Source organism: Cygnus atratus, chromosome 2 (genome assembly GCF_013377495.2).
Source record: "Cygnus atratus isolate AKBS03 ecotype Queensland, Australia chromosome 2, CAtr_DNAZoo_HiC_assembly, whole genome shotgun sequence".
NCBI lineage: Eukaryota > Metazoa > Chordata > Aves > Anseriformes > Anatidae > Cygnus > Cygnus atratus.
The window spans coordinates 110862510-110875450 of NC_066363.1; the positions used below are offsets into that span (position 1 = coordinate 110862510).

The 12941-nt window shown below is 45.0% G+C and overlaps 1 long non-coding RNA gene across 1 annotated transcript; it reads left to right on the forward strand.

Moving 5' to 3' along the window:
• The first annotated feature begins 203 nt into the window (after window positions 1-203).
• LOC118256803 (uncharacterized) lies at window positions 204-8916 on the forward strand. Its single transcript, XR_004781355.2, has 2 exons — window positions 204-370; window positions 7920-8916. It is a non-coding gene; the product is annotated as an uncharacterized LOC118256803 (long non-coding RNA).
• The last annotated feature ends 4025 nt before the right edge of the window (window positions 8917-12941 follow it).

Sequence of the window (12941 nt, forward strand, 5' to 3'; positions counted from 1 at the left end):
CCACAATGCCATCACAAAACGTCATTATCTTGGCTTGTCCTATCTCCAGTGTGTCACTGGGATGGCATGAATGAAGTCGCTATTTGCAGCATGCAGCTCACACGAAGCTGGTATCAATGAAGCCACTTAATTGCTCTTCTTCACAATATTATGCAATTGGCTCTTCTCTAGTAGTTCTTGTCAGTGCTGAGATCTCATGACTCAGTGTCATGAGGGAGGCTTCTCCTTCCTGTGGGCAGTAATCAGCTCGCTAGCAAATCTCCCTGTGCTCCTGCATATGTGAGGACACCTCCTTTCTTTGTTGCTGACTTCAGGAACGCAGCAATCAGGCGTGCATCAAAAATAATTGTATTCAAATGAAGATAGCAAGGTAAGGCCCTTTGCTCCTCTAAGAAACGCTGCAGGATGTAGGTAACGGTGGCTATACTTCCTTATACCATGTATTAATAATGAAACGTGTATTGAACAGCTGTTTGGGAAGTGTTGCCAAGGATTGCTTTGGAGGCTGGAGACTAAATGCTGCGCTTTTAGCAGATGCTAAAATTGTGCCAGATAGTGCTAGCACCCAGAGAGGTGGCTGGGCACTGCCTGTTGCATCAATCATAAATTTAACCCTTCCTGGAGAACACCCCAGGTTAGAAAGCTGATTGTGGAGCAGCTGTTCAAAAGAGCTCAGCTCCCTCCATCCCTTTCAATTGGTGTAAAGCTGGTGCTTTAAGCTTCACAAGTGTAAAAAGTGCATTCCTCAATGACAGCTAGTATGAACAAGCTCTCCTGAAACTGTGAAAGCTGACTCCTTTATGAGATTCTCCTTCCAGTAATGCACTGCTAAAACTCAGGAATCCCCTTCAAATCCTGGTGAAGGTATTTAGATTTGAAGGTATTTAAGATGTTGGGGATGGGAGGAAAAAAAAAAAGGAGGGACTTTTTTTTTTTTTTTTTTGGTAGGATTCTCTGAGTGCTGCTGACTGCTGTCTGGGACAGAATGGTATGCCAATTTTGCCAGCAACCAGAGCTCCTTCTGCTGCACACCTCCAAAAAAAAAAAATCCTGGAGCTGTTTTTTAGGGGGTTGACCCAATTCATAAGTCCATGAACCACCCTTACAAGATTGGTGTGGTGCCAGCGGCAGTGGAATGGAGCTGGGTGAGGTGCTGCAGGGTGCAGATGAAACGTTCCCTGGCTTGTGGTGATAACAGCAGCACCCTTAGGAACATTCCCCTTTCCACCTACCACCACCACCTTCTCTCAGAAACACAAACAGGCCAACCTGATTTACATTTTCATAGCTGGGAGCGATTGCCAGATTATTGAGTGCTGCTATTTATATCTAAATAGTCACAGCCCTAAACAACTGCTTGTGGGGCATCAGTGTGGAAGGCTCCGTGCTATGATGTGGAGGGATGCAGGCAGACCTTGTCATCAGAAGGAGGAATGCATCCAAACTACAGAAGTACTTTAACCTACTATAGACAAAATGAGTGAATCTGGAAGAAGAGAGATGTGTGAGCAGTGAGTGATACCGCATGTGCAGACTTGGCTGGTTTACCAGATTACACCGGTCTCAATCCTATTCATAGTAATTCCTTTTGCTAAACAGCTTCCTTTGACTATCTTAAGTGCTACAGCCCTGTGTGGGACCTGAGCAGCACGCTGTGCCACCTAACCCCATGGGTACCAAGCCTCGTCCGCCCTAGCCCAGAGCTCGTGAGGCAGTCCTTGTGAGAAAGCTCTCCCCGCACTGTTTTGGCTGAGTTTCTGCTAAGTGAATCTCTTGGCTCAGTGCAGAGCTTGCAAGGCCACTTAAATCTCTCTGACCCTTTAATGAAGTTTTTAAAAGGGCTTCATAAATCTTCATCACTAAAAATTGCTTAAAGCCCTGCAGGGTTTCTGTAGTGGCATTAACCACTAAAACAAGTAGACAGGCTTGGGTATATTTATTGCATTCATCTTCATTATTCCATGGGTTTTGCTTCTTTCTACTCTTACATAAACTACAGCCAGGAAAGGGAGCACAGGAGGGGGATCTCTGACTCAGTATCGCTCATCCAGCAGCTTGTAACCATCCACTACAGCTGTGTGAGATCAGTCCTCTTCTTGAATATGCTTTCTGAGCAGGCAGCAACTGTATGCCCATCATTTAGACTTCCATATTCATTTGGTTTTTGGGTAGTTTTTGTGTGGAGCCAGGAGCTGGACTCGATGATCCTTGTGGGTCCCTTCCAACTCGAGATATTCTGTGATTCTATGATATGGGAAAAAATCTGATTTTGCCTTTCCTACAAAAGCATGCCTCAGGTCATAACCTGGCAGCTCTGAAATGGATCAGCTACCTGTCTGCCCTTCTCTTTTTTTTCCTTAGAATTTTGGCTGACTTTGTTGATGGCTTTTTATGAGTAATATGAGTCTTCTCTGAAATAGCTGTCAACTTGGTGGCTATGTAAATGTTACTAGGAAAATACACTATTAAAAAAAAAAAAAGTTTATATACCATGTTGTGGTCCCCAGAGTGAGTGTAGAGATTGTGTGCGCCCTGGGTGGGTTGTTTGATGCTTCACCTCTGGGAAGTGAAGACAGAAATTACATGGATGAGGTTCACAGGCAAACATAATACAGTAGAGGTAAAGTCACTGAAATCAGTGAGAGTGTATTCTCTTTGTGTGATGGGAAGGGGTTTAAAAATGGCAAATAAACATGAAGTAGGTGGACACGGAAGGAAGTTTGTATCTCACCATATTTTGAAGGTACGGTTCCATGGCTAATTCTACAGAGAATGAAGGACTCAGGATCCATAAAGGTTTTTTAAGGACTGCAGGCCCTCAAGCTGGTCCAGCCAAGCCTGGGCCACCCTTCAGGATAATTCCATCACAAAGTCATACTTTCAGGAGCCAGATTACTTTCAGGGGTTACTTTTTATTAGGTATTTTTCTTATGCCATTATGAGACAGTACAGTGCCATGGAAGAGCTCCATTGTATTCACCATGACATTATTTTATTTTTAATTTATTTGCATTACAATAATGCATACTAATCTCAGGGAGTACTGGAAAAGTGCATGTGGACCAGGAGAGAATAAACATGCTGGTGTGGGCAAAAAAGGTCTTATTGAAAAAATCGCCACTGCTTAAATGTGGTGAAAGCACAGGTCAAAAGTAACAAAATCTTCTGAATCCCTAGTTTATGTCAAGACTGGAAGGAAAAATAACCGCTGATTAACATGGCAGAGGCTCAAAAAGCAAATTGTGATGTGAAGGCGAGTTACCTGAGGCATTAAAGGAAAATTCCAAACCCTTGTGAATTGGATCTTCTTCCATTGACTTCAGTGGTTTCTGGATGAGGTCATGCCGTGATGCTGTCACATGTGAACACGTTGGATGATTGCTTTTCATCTAGGGAACTGTAGAATGGGTTATACTATGTTGTCTTCTCTAGAATCCATTGGAAGGGGCTAGGAACACACTTTTACCCTAATGCAGAAGAGATTAGATAGTATCTGACTTCCTGTGTGTTAAAGGCTATGCAAGTTTGCCCAAGCGCTTACAAAACCATATGCAAAAATTTGAATTAGGTTATAGCTTTTGAGTCCTCAAGAGACAGATATCACAGGCAGAGGACTGAAGAAATCAAAGGGCCACCATCACCTGAGGTCCATGGAGTGGCAGGAAGCTGGAGTGATAAGAAAGGAGGCCTGGGAGATTTCAGCAAGTGACTCATGGCCTTTACTTTGAGAGAAAAGATGGAAGAACCCTAAATCCTGGCCAGGATGACTTAGGAGATGTTCTTACTCAGTCCTGAGTCACTTATACAGCTTCATCCTCAGCATGTAAGCAAAATAAATAAGACTGTGATCAGAGACCCACAAGGAATCACAGCTGGGGAGCGTAGGTGGCTGTTACCCTATGGACAAGGCAATGTCTCCAGCTTCATGACTCTTATTAAACCCATCCATTTAGGCCTTCCACTGACTGAATGTTAGCTACCTAAATAAATGTCTTTAAGGATATAGGCCTCATGATTTGTCTGAGGCTTTGCCTACACTGTATTTTCCCACGATAAAACTCACATGACTGCAAATCTCCAGCGTAAATGAACTGCATTGGGATAGAAAAGCAGCACTGCTGCAGCACTTCAGTACCAGGGATTTGCAGCAGAGAAGCTTCGTGGCTATAAAAACAGTCAGGAAAGGCAAAATTTAAGTTCATACAATGAACTGGCACACCGTAGTCCCAAGATCCACCGCCTGTGGCAGCTAAACTGCCGCAACCAGCCCCTGCCCCAGATGCTTGTTCCCAGCTCTGGCCTGTAGTTGTCACCTCCTCAGTCGTGCCAAAACAACTCCATGTAGGACAGTGCTTAAATCAGAGCACTGAAGTGATGGAAGTTAAAAATAAACCTTTTGCAAGAGGAGGAGAGAGGGGATGTTTTTAATTGTAACCACTTCAGTGGTCTTTCTCCCATGCTGGTCCCACATGTAATTCCATTAACACAACTGGAGAAGGCCCCAGATTGCTGGGCTGGCACCAGTGTGACTCCTCCAGCCAGAGGAGTCCCTCCAGGCACTGGGAAGGGATTGCTTAAGCCAACATTGCACCAAAGCCAGTGCACTGTAGAAGGACACCCTCCCGTACAGAGAATTATGCCTTCCCTACCTGGGTCAAAGTCAGACCCAAGGCTCCCAGGCTCTCCATTTGCTATTCTAGCTCCTAGACCCTCGTGGCCATAGTTTGAGAATATATTGTGTGCAAGCCAGCATTATTATTAATAGAAACAAATAGACACTGAGGTTTTCCCTGTTTTATAAATGAATATTCATTATAATCAATAGCCTCCTGCAAAATTTGATAGTATGGCTAGATGTCACCCACTAAAATCTATTTAAATACAAAATGCTCAGTAAACAGAATAAGAAACATCAGAAAAGATGGAAAAAAAAAGCTTTATTTAATGATTTTTTTACATGATCAACAAAGAAAATATTTGTACATTCCTTAAATAGCACAAAAAGTTCAAGGAAAAACATCTGAAAGGAGTTCAGAAGGTTGCAGTGCAGATATGACTTGGCAATTTGAAGAATAATTCAGCAACTTGCTTTTGTTTTGGTCTTGGTCATTTCTGAGCTTTGATGAGCTTTGCTGTGAGAGAGTGAGTTATATGTATATATATATATATATATATAACACTGGTTATATGTTACAGTTCAGACACTTCAGTGATTTGCTTCTGTTTGAACAAGAGACACATCTGCTTGCATAAAAATGTTACTGCTGGATTGCTCCAGAGAAGCACTGCACCAGCAGAAATACCAGTGAAGCATGTAAAATCCAGACAGTTTTCAAACTGCTGTCTAGTTCCGAAATCAATAATTAATTACTTAAATATTTTTGGTGTTGAAACGTTGGTGGACATTTCCTAAAAGACCCCCTGTGATATTGACTGAGTTTCAAAGCACTTTCAGCAAAACGGGCCAGCGGTTTAATTTCCAGCGCACTGAAAAATTAAGTACTATCCTGAGTCACAAGTCAAGGAATACTCCCTCAGGTCTCCTGATCTATGTGCTGGATCACACCAGTTCCTGGATGCTTGGGTGTACAGTCAGGATTAAAATTTAAATTACTAGGCTCTCAGTATGTTAATACGTCCTTCAATTCTCTTCTACTAAATAGAGCCAAGGGCATAGTGAGTCAGTTTCGTAATTAGATGATATAATTGTCTCATGAACTCTGTACAAATTACCTCTTCTCTGTATTGTTTTTGCAGTGTATTGTTTTTTCTTGAATAATATGGCACATATCCAGTTCATATTGCAGTCAATAAATTACCCTGGTTTATAGCTTGATGGCCCAAAAAATGAATAACTGACATCAACAAAAATAATTAAGTCATTATCCTTTTTAATACTGTCAGTACTGTTCATTTAGACCACTACATTTATTTTAATTACAAACACATTTCCCTAAAAGTATCTTTTTGCCTCTTTTTTTTACCAAGAGGTGACCACAGATGAGCCACTTTGCTCAGCTTTTAACAAACTTGGTGATTCTAAGCTTGACGCTAGGGTGTAGTGATGTAAAGGGAACTGCATTTTAATACATTTTAATTAACTAGGTTAACTTGTGCAGGCCTTTCTCCAGCAAAACTCCCAGTGGAGCTTGGTCCTTAATCATTAGGCTGTATTTACTTCTGGAGCTTTACACAGCAGGATTCTGCTTTCCAAATAGAGGGCTGATAAAATAATTCAGTCCATTAAGCGGTGCAATTTTGACAGACACTGGGAACCACCATAAGGTTGAATATTACAACAGATATGTACTGTCCTTTTAGTGAGGTGTAATTCTAGATTTGCCAGATTCTGCTTTTGTACGAAGAGCTGGGTGGGTTCAAAGCTGTCCATAAGCCAGCCCCAGCCCCTGAAAGCCCCTGGGGTGTTATTCCCCAGCTCCGGTCAGCAACTGAGCCCTGAGTGAGACGGTCCCTTTTAGCCCCCCTCCCCACCCATGTGGCATTTCTCTCCCTTAACCATAACAAAGCAGGGAACGTACTCTGCTTTCACTGTGATAACACTGGGTCTATCCAAAATGCCCAGCCAACGTGAAGGATTTGGCCTAGCTGCTCTCAGTTAGCGCTCGGCTCAGCTCTCTGAGGGCCGGGCCTCATTTTATCCAAGGGAGTCACCCTGGTACCTTCAGCGGGCCTCCTTTTCCAGCTCAGGTTTGATTGTTTTGCTTTCTGCTTCTCCCTGCAGCTTCACCCTAGTCGGCTCTATGTTCCCAAATTCAAGTGAGTAGATTTGGGTAACATATTTTTTGTAGAGAGTATTTACTTTCAGCTTTCTAGTAGTTACAGCCTACAGCCATTCGTTTCTCCTCTCTACGTTTATGAGAGGAAACACTCGTGGAAGATGTGTCACCCTCTGGACCTCACAGGCACACATAGTTCCAAGCAAGCACAAGCAAAATATGTTTTTCTATTTCTTGCAAGCAGAAATGAAGTTAATTTGTTTGGAAAAGTCCCACTAAAGGAAATGTCATTCAGTGACTCTGTTGAAGCTATCAAAAGCAAAACTGAGCCGATATGAAAACTTAGCACGGGCAACAGGCAGGGTTTCTGAGGTCAGTAATAATTATTCTTGTAGAGGGTAGAAACTAGAAGAAGAGTACAGCTTAAAGTCTGGGTTTAGGCTGAATTACATTCCCCTCAAGTCCCCTGAGTGAAACATCTTTGTAAGTATTCATGTTGGTCCCTACTTTTTCCAGAAAATATGTTTTCATCTTTAAACCTGAAGCACAAACTGGGTAGCTTAAGGCAGTTCAGGGGCTGTTGCTTTCTGCATACCCTGGTCACTGGACAGAAAACGAGAGACTTTGCCATGTTTTCTGGTGCCTGTATAGAGCCAAGGTGCTGAGATCTTGGCTTCTGATCCAGGCTGTGACGTGTCAGACGTGACAGACCTTTCCTGCCACCCCAGGTGTGACCCCATCAGCCAAACTGAAAGGGAGAGGAAAATTCGAAGCACTTGCTCCATCCTCTCAAAATGAACCCATTTGTTTCACAGTTGGTTCTTTACCAGGGTAAATAATTAAAAAAACAGAGAGAAAAACTTCGTTTTGGGTAAAAGGAGATGTTTTAACTGATATGAAGGGAAGAGTTACGGCTTTGCGTAGACACTGAAACGCTTTGGTTTATGTAACGTTACCTACAGCTATGGTCATTACAGGCTGGTTGGTACCACGTGGCTGTCATGGTAGGGGCATTTGGGGGAATGCTGACAGCTTCCCTTAGCTGCCCCCTTCCTGCTGTGCAAGCCGTCAGAAATTTGTGCCCCCAAAATCCCGCTATACCCTCTGCCTTTTGTAATATGTAAGAAATGAGTATCAGCATGAACATTGGCTGCCACCTCACTTCCACATGCCTGTCTCCAGCCTCCTGCCGTGTGCTGTATGTACTTAACCTCACAGAAGAAAACTCCGGACCATGGGAGCTGCCTGAGTGTGCCACTGGAAGGAAGAAGGACTTCGAATTCAGCCCACACAGTCAGCTGGAGGACATGGTGTGAGCGGGGAACGAATAGCAGATGCAACCTCAAGTCCTCTGCTAGAGAGACGCCCTCAAGCCAGCTGAGCACTGCTGAGCTTTCATCTGCAAGCACAACTGGGGCTCTGTTGGGTTTAGCTGCACTGCCACGAGATGCTATTGCTGAAACTGCTCTTTTCACCTTGCTGCCCAGCAGCAAGAACAATGCAAGTTTATAGGGCTGTGCTAGGCACGGGGCCAGGAGGTATCCTCTCTGCCATCCCTAGAGTCATGCAACTGTATGGCATCTGCATCGTAAAGGGGTGCTCTTAACCTGCCAGAGCCCGACATGAAAAAAGGAGCATCTACCTTGCCCTTAAAGCTGCTAAGCTTGTTATAGGAACTATGGGAGCTGCTGAGTTAGAGCTGCCTGGGTTTGTTTGGGACCAGTGCCTTCCGAGCTGTGGCAGCAGAAACCTCTGCATTAGGCATCCACATACGGATCTGGGCTTTGGGACAGGATTTGCTTAAAGCCAGCTTGGTTAAGCCACAGTCGTGACCGGAAGGGCCATGTGGCAGTTCGCACTACTAACCTCTCAGCAGAGCAATCTGCAAGGTTCATTGCTTCTCCAGGTATTTCCACAGAGCTCTCATTCTCGGGACTTGTTCTTATTCTTTGGTCATCGTGAGTGAGGATAAATTCCAGCTAAATGAGTAGTCTTAAACGATTTTAAGGATCAGATAAATTAGCAAAATTACAGAAGCAAGGCTTCTCTGCAAGCAGTGATTCACATGCACTCAAATCCATGTATGATTTCATCGTCAGAAAAAACTAACCTACAGCAATGTCATAACAATGAAAATGCACCGCTGCAAAGCTGAAGTAAAGCATACAGCATGTGTAAATCTGTCCTAAAACATTTTTTTCTCCTTATTTCACAGCTAGATATTACAGTTGTGTATGGCTGAACTTATATTGGATTGTCATCACTACATGCTAAGAGCATGATCCAGATGTGATCCTGGTTGCAAACGGATGTTAGCCGTAAATCCCTGAGGGTATCTTGTTATACAGTTGCTTGGTATTATGTTCAGGGTATATTGAAAATGTCTAGGTCCTTTTATTTTATTTTTTCTCGGAAATGCTGGTCCCTGTACAGCCTTGCCATCACATTGATTTACTTGGAGGAGTGGTTGCTCAAGAAAAGGGTTGGTAACTCTGTCCATATTATGAATACTGAAGAGCAAAAGAAAAAGAAAACACATTTGGATTATTCCCACATACTTTGCCAATACTGTGTTACTTTAATTCCTTGCACATGTATTATGCCCATCAATGACAATAAGTGTAAAAAATTATTACAGAGAGTAAAAACCACCCTTATGTATAACTGACCGCAGCACTTCTTGCTCATAGCCATCTAATCGGGATGTAAGTAGAGTAGTTTGGTGCCTTGAAATTCATTCGGCTGTGACCTTTTAGAATACATCAATAACGGCAGCGGAACAATGCATTGCAGCCACCCCATTACAACCATGTTTGGGGACAACCGGCTTTCTAAATGCGCTTTTCATTATTTGAAAATACGGATGTCCTTTAAGAATTAGTTGCAAATTCAATGTGACCGGCAATAACGGCGGCAGAAAGCAGCATTTTCCTGAAAGAATCGAAAACTGTAAATTATTTGCACAGCCTCTTTGCTCCTGAAGGCTTAAGGGAAAGGGACGAACACCTCGGGCGTTACGTGTACGGAGTGGAAATCGCGGCACGTCCACGTATTTATTTTTATTTATCTTTCTGACTGCGCACAGGGCGTTAACACCGACGGGGTTAAAAAAAAGAAAAAAAAAAAAAAGGGGGGTGAAGGGAAGCAAAAGGGCGAGGGGAGTCGGGATCTCGCTTACCCGTGCGGCGGAGGGGCGGGGGACGCCGGCCCTTTCCCAGGGAAGTGTGGGGTGAGAAGAGGAGGCTGCTGCTCATCCCCACACCCTAGAGACCCCGCATTTTTTAATGATACCCCCGAGGGTATTTTGGGGGGCCAAGCACGGGGAGATGCTGCCCAGCGTGTCGGTGACATTTGGAGTTAGCCCGACCTCCGGCATCCCCACCCTGCCCGCGGGCGCCTGCCTCCCGGAGCAGGAGGCACCGGCCTCCCTTTTAGGGCGACGAGGAGGGAGGCTATTTGTTAATGGGCTGCCTAATTACCCCGAGCCGCTAACTGCAGCCTGCCGCCCTCTGATGTGGTGCCTTGAATTTGTTGGCGTCGGGTTTGTTGGTGTTGGTGTTTTGTTTTTTTTTTTTTTTTTTTTTTTCCAGCAGGAGTTTAATTTACAGAACTGGTCGGACCCGCTCTGGGAGATATTCTTACGTTTTGTAATGAACCGTCAGCCCGAGCAGGAGCAAAGCCCCCAAATTTTGACGTTATTCAATAATTCAAATAATAATTCAATCTGAGAATTGCAGTTTTGGCGTAAGGGAAGCGCTTTGCTGAAGTCAGATTGCAATTTTCTTTGGTTTGTCGTTGTCTGGTTTGTGGTCGGTTCTTAGTCTTTTTTCCTTTTTCCCCTTTTTCCCCTTTTTCCTTTTTCCTTTTTTCTCTTCTCTTTTCTCTTTTTTCTTCTTTTTCTTTTTCTTTTTCTTTTTCTTTTTCTTTTTCTTTTTCTTTTTCTTTTTCTTTTTCTTTTTCTTTTTCTTTTTCTTTTTCTTTTTCTTTCTTTATCTTTTCCTTTTCCTTTTCCTTTTCCTTTTCCTTTTCCTTTTCCTTTTCCTTTTCCTTTTCCTTTTCCTTTTCCTTTTCCTTTTCCTTTTCCTTTTCCTTTTTCTTCCTCTTCTTTTTCTTTCTTCTTCTTCTTCTTTTTTTTTCCTTTTTCTTGTTTACCATTTTCTTCTTTTAAATTAACTTTGTTCTCAGACTCTTCGGTAAAGCGGCTAAATTGTCATGAAAATTGTTTCCCAACGAGAGCCGAGCGCTTCCGACAAGTGCCAAGAGCAGTTTGCTCCGGTTTTCAGACGAAAACCGCGCAAAACGGAGCCAGTGTCACTATGTGGATGGATGGGCAGACGGATGGACGGAGGGAGGGAGGGATGGAGGAATGGATGGATGGATGGATGGATGGATTTGGTCCCATGGCAAACACCTCTCTGGGAGCTTTTGCCCGATTCTGCTGCTTTGTGGCATTTCTTAGCAAAGACAAAAAAGAGCGCAGCGATGCACGGCGGGCTCGTTTGGGAGCACAAAACGATATTTTCTTAGTGGTGTGAGGTAGTGCCCTGGGAATAGTTGTTAATGGGGAAATTTGCCTGATTTATTCTTTTTCAAGTAAAAAAAAAGAACTGAGTCCCTGCAACCTCTGCTGTGGGGGTGGAGGGGAGGCGGGATGGGTTTGGGTGTAGGCTGACACCGCCGTGATAGCGGAGGGGGAGGACGAGGGGCTCTCCTCGAGGATGGGGAGGCAAATCACGTCCCCCCTCTGCCCTCCGTGCCCCTGCTCCCGGCTCCCTCCCGCTGGGAGCTGCCGCGGCGAGAAGCCCGAGGACCTTTCCCCGGGGCTTTCCGTGTCCGAGAGAGAGGGGTGAGGGCGGGTTTTGGGGCGCTGGGCTTGTCCCGGGACCCTCCCGGCACCTGGGGGGGATCGCCCTAACCCTGCCCGCCCCACCGGTACCGGGGCTGCCTGGCGCGGCCACCGGAGCCTCTCCTCCGCGCCTTGCGCTGCTTTTAACACCGCCTTTTTTTTTCTTTTTTAAAGGTTGAAATCATTAACCAGGCGGAGCTCGGGGGCTGGAGGAAGGGCAAATAAAAAAGAAGCTGCAGATCATTATTAAAAAAGAAATAAAAAAAGGAAAGGAACCCGCTCTCAGCCACCTATCCCATAAAAAATCCGCTGGTGTGAGCGTCGGGGTTTGAAAGGCGCCGGGGAAATCACCCCACGGGTGGGGTGACCGCCGACCGGCTGCAGGGGGGAAAGGATCCCCGGATCTCCCCCTCTCCGCCGTCCGGGGGAGGCTGCCCGGAGCCGGGGAGCAGCCGGAGGGCCGGATCCTGCCGCCTGCAGCCGGCGGGCAAGGCTGGGGCTGAAGGCCGGCCTCGCAGCGGGAGTTTCGGGGAAAAGACAAATAAAAAAAATAAAGGAAACGGAGTGAAACGCAGTGAAACGCAGTGAAACGGAGTGAAACGAAGTGAAGTGAAGTGAAGTGAAGTGAAGTGAAGTGAAGTGAAGTGAAGTGAAGTGAAGTGAAGTGAAGTGAAATGAAATGAATAAAAGAAAAAATGAAATGAAATACAAAAATGAAATGAAATGAAATGAGATCAAATGAAATGAAATGAAATGAAATGAAATGAAATGAAATGAAATGAAATGAAATAAAATAAAATAAAATAAAATAAAATAAAATAAAATAAAATAAAATAAAATAAAGTAACCCATCCGGGGCCGGTGCCTGCGGCGGTGGCTCAGCCCGCTTCAATGTCACAGCCGCCGGGGACTGGAAACACTCCGTATCACGGGGTGGCCTTGATAAAAGGGTATTTTAAGGAGCTCGGATAAGGGAGCGAGAGCAGAGAGGGGGAAAGCTGCCGGCACGTCGCCTGCAATACCCGCTAGCCTTATCAGCCCGGCCTAAACTCCCCGGCAGTTTCTGAAGTACATTAAGTTACATAAACACGGCTCGGGGGAGAACTCGCTCCACGCCGCGACAGTCCCCAAAGTGACCCCCGTGCGGGGCTGCCCCGTGCTGGGACCGGCTCTGCACCGAGCTGGGGGCCGGGGAAAAAACGGGCAGGGAGCGCCTGCAGACGGCTCTCCCCCACCCCTTTTTTGGGAGGCTGAAGTGCCCGTGAGGGGCTTTGCCTTAATTGGATGCAAACCCTTTTATTATTTTTTTAATCATCCTTCCCTTTTTGGCCACGACGGGCAGGAGCGATGCTTCCTTG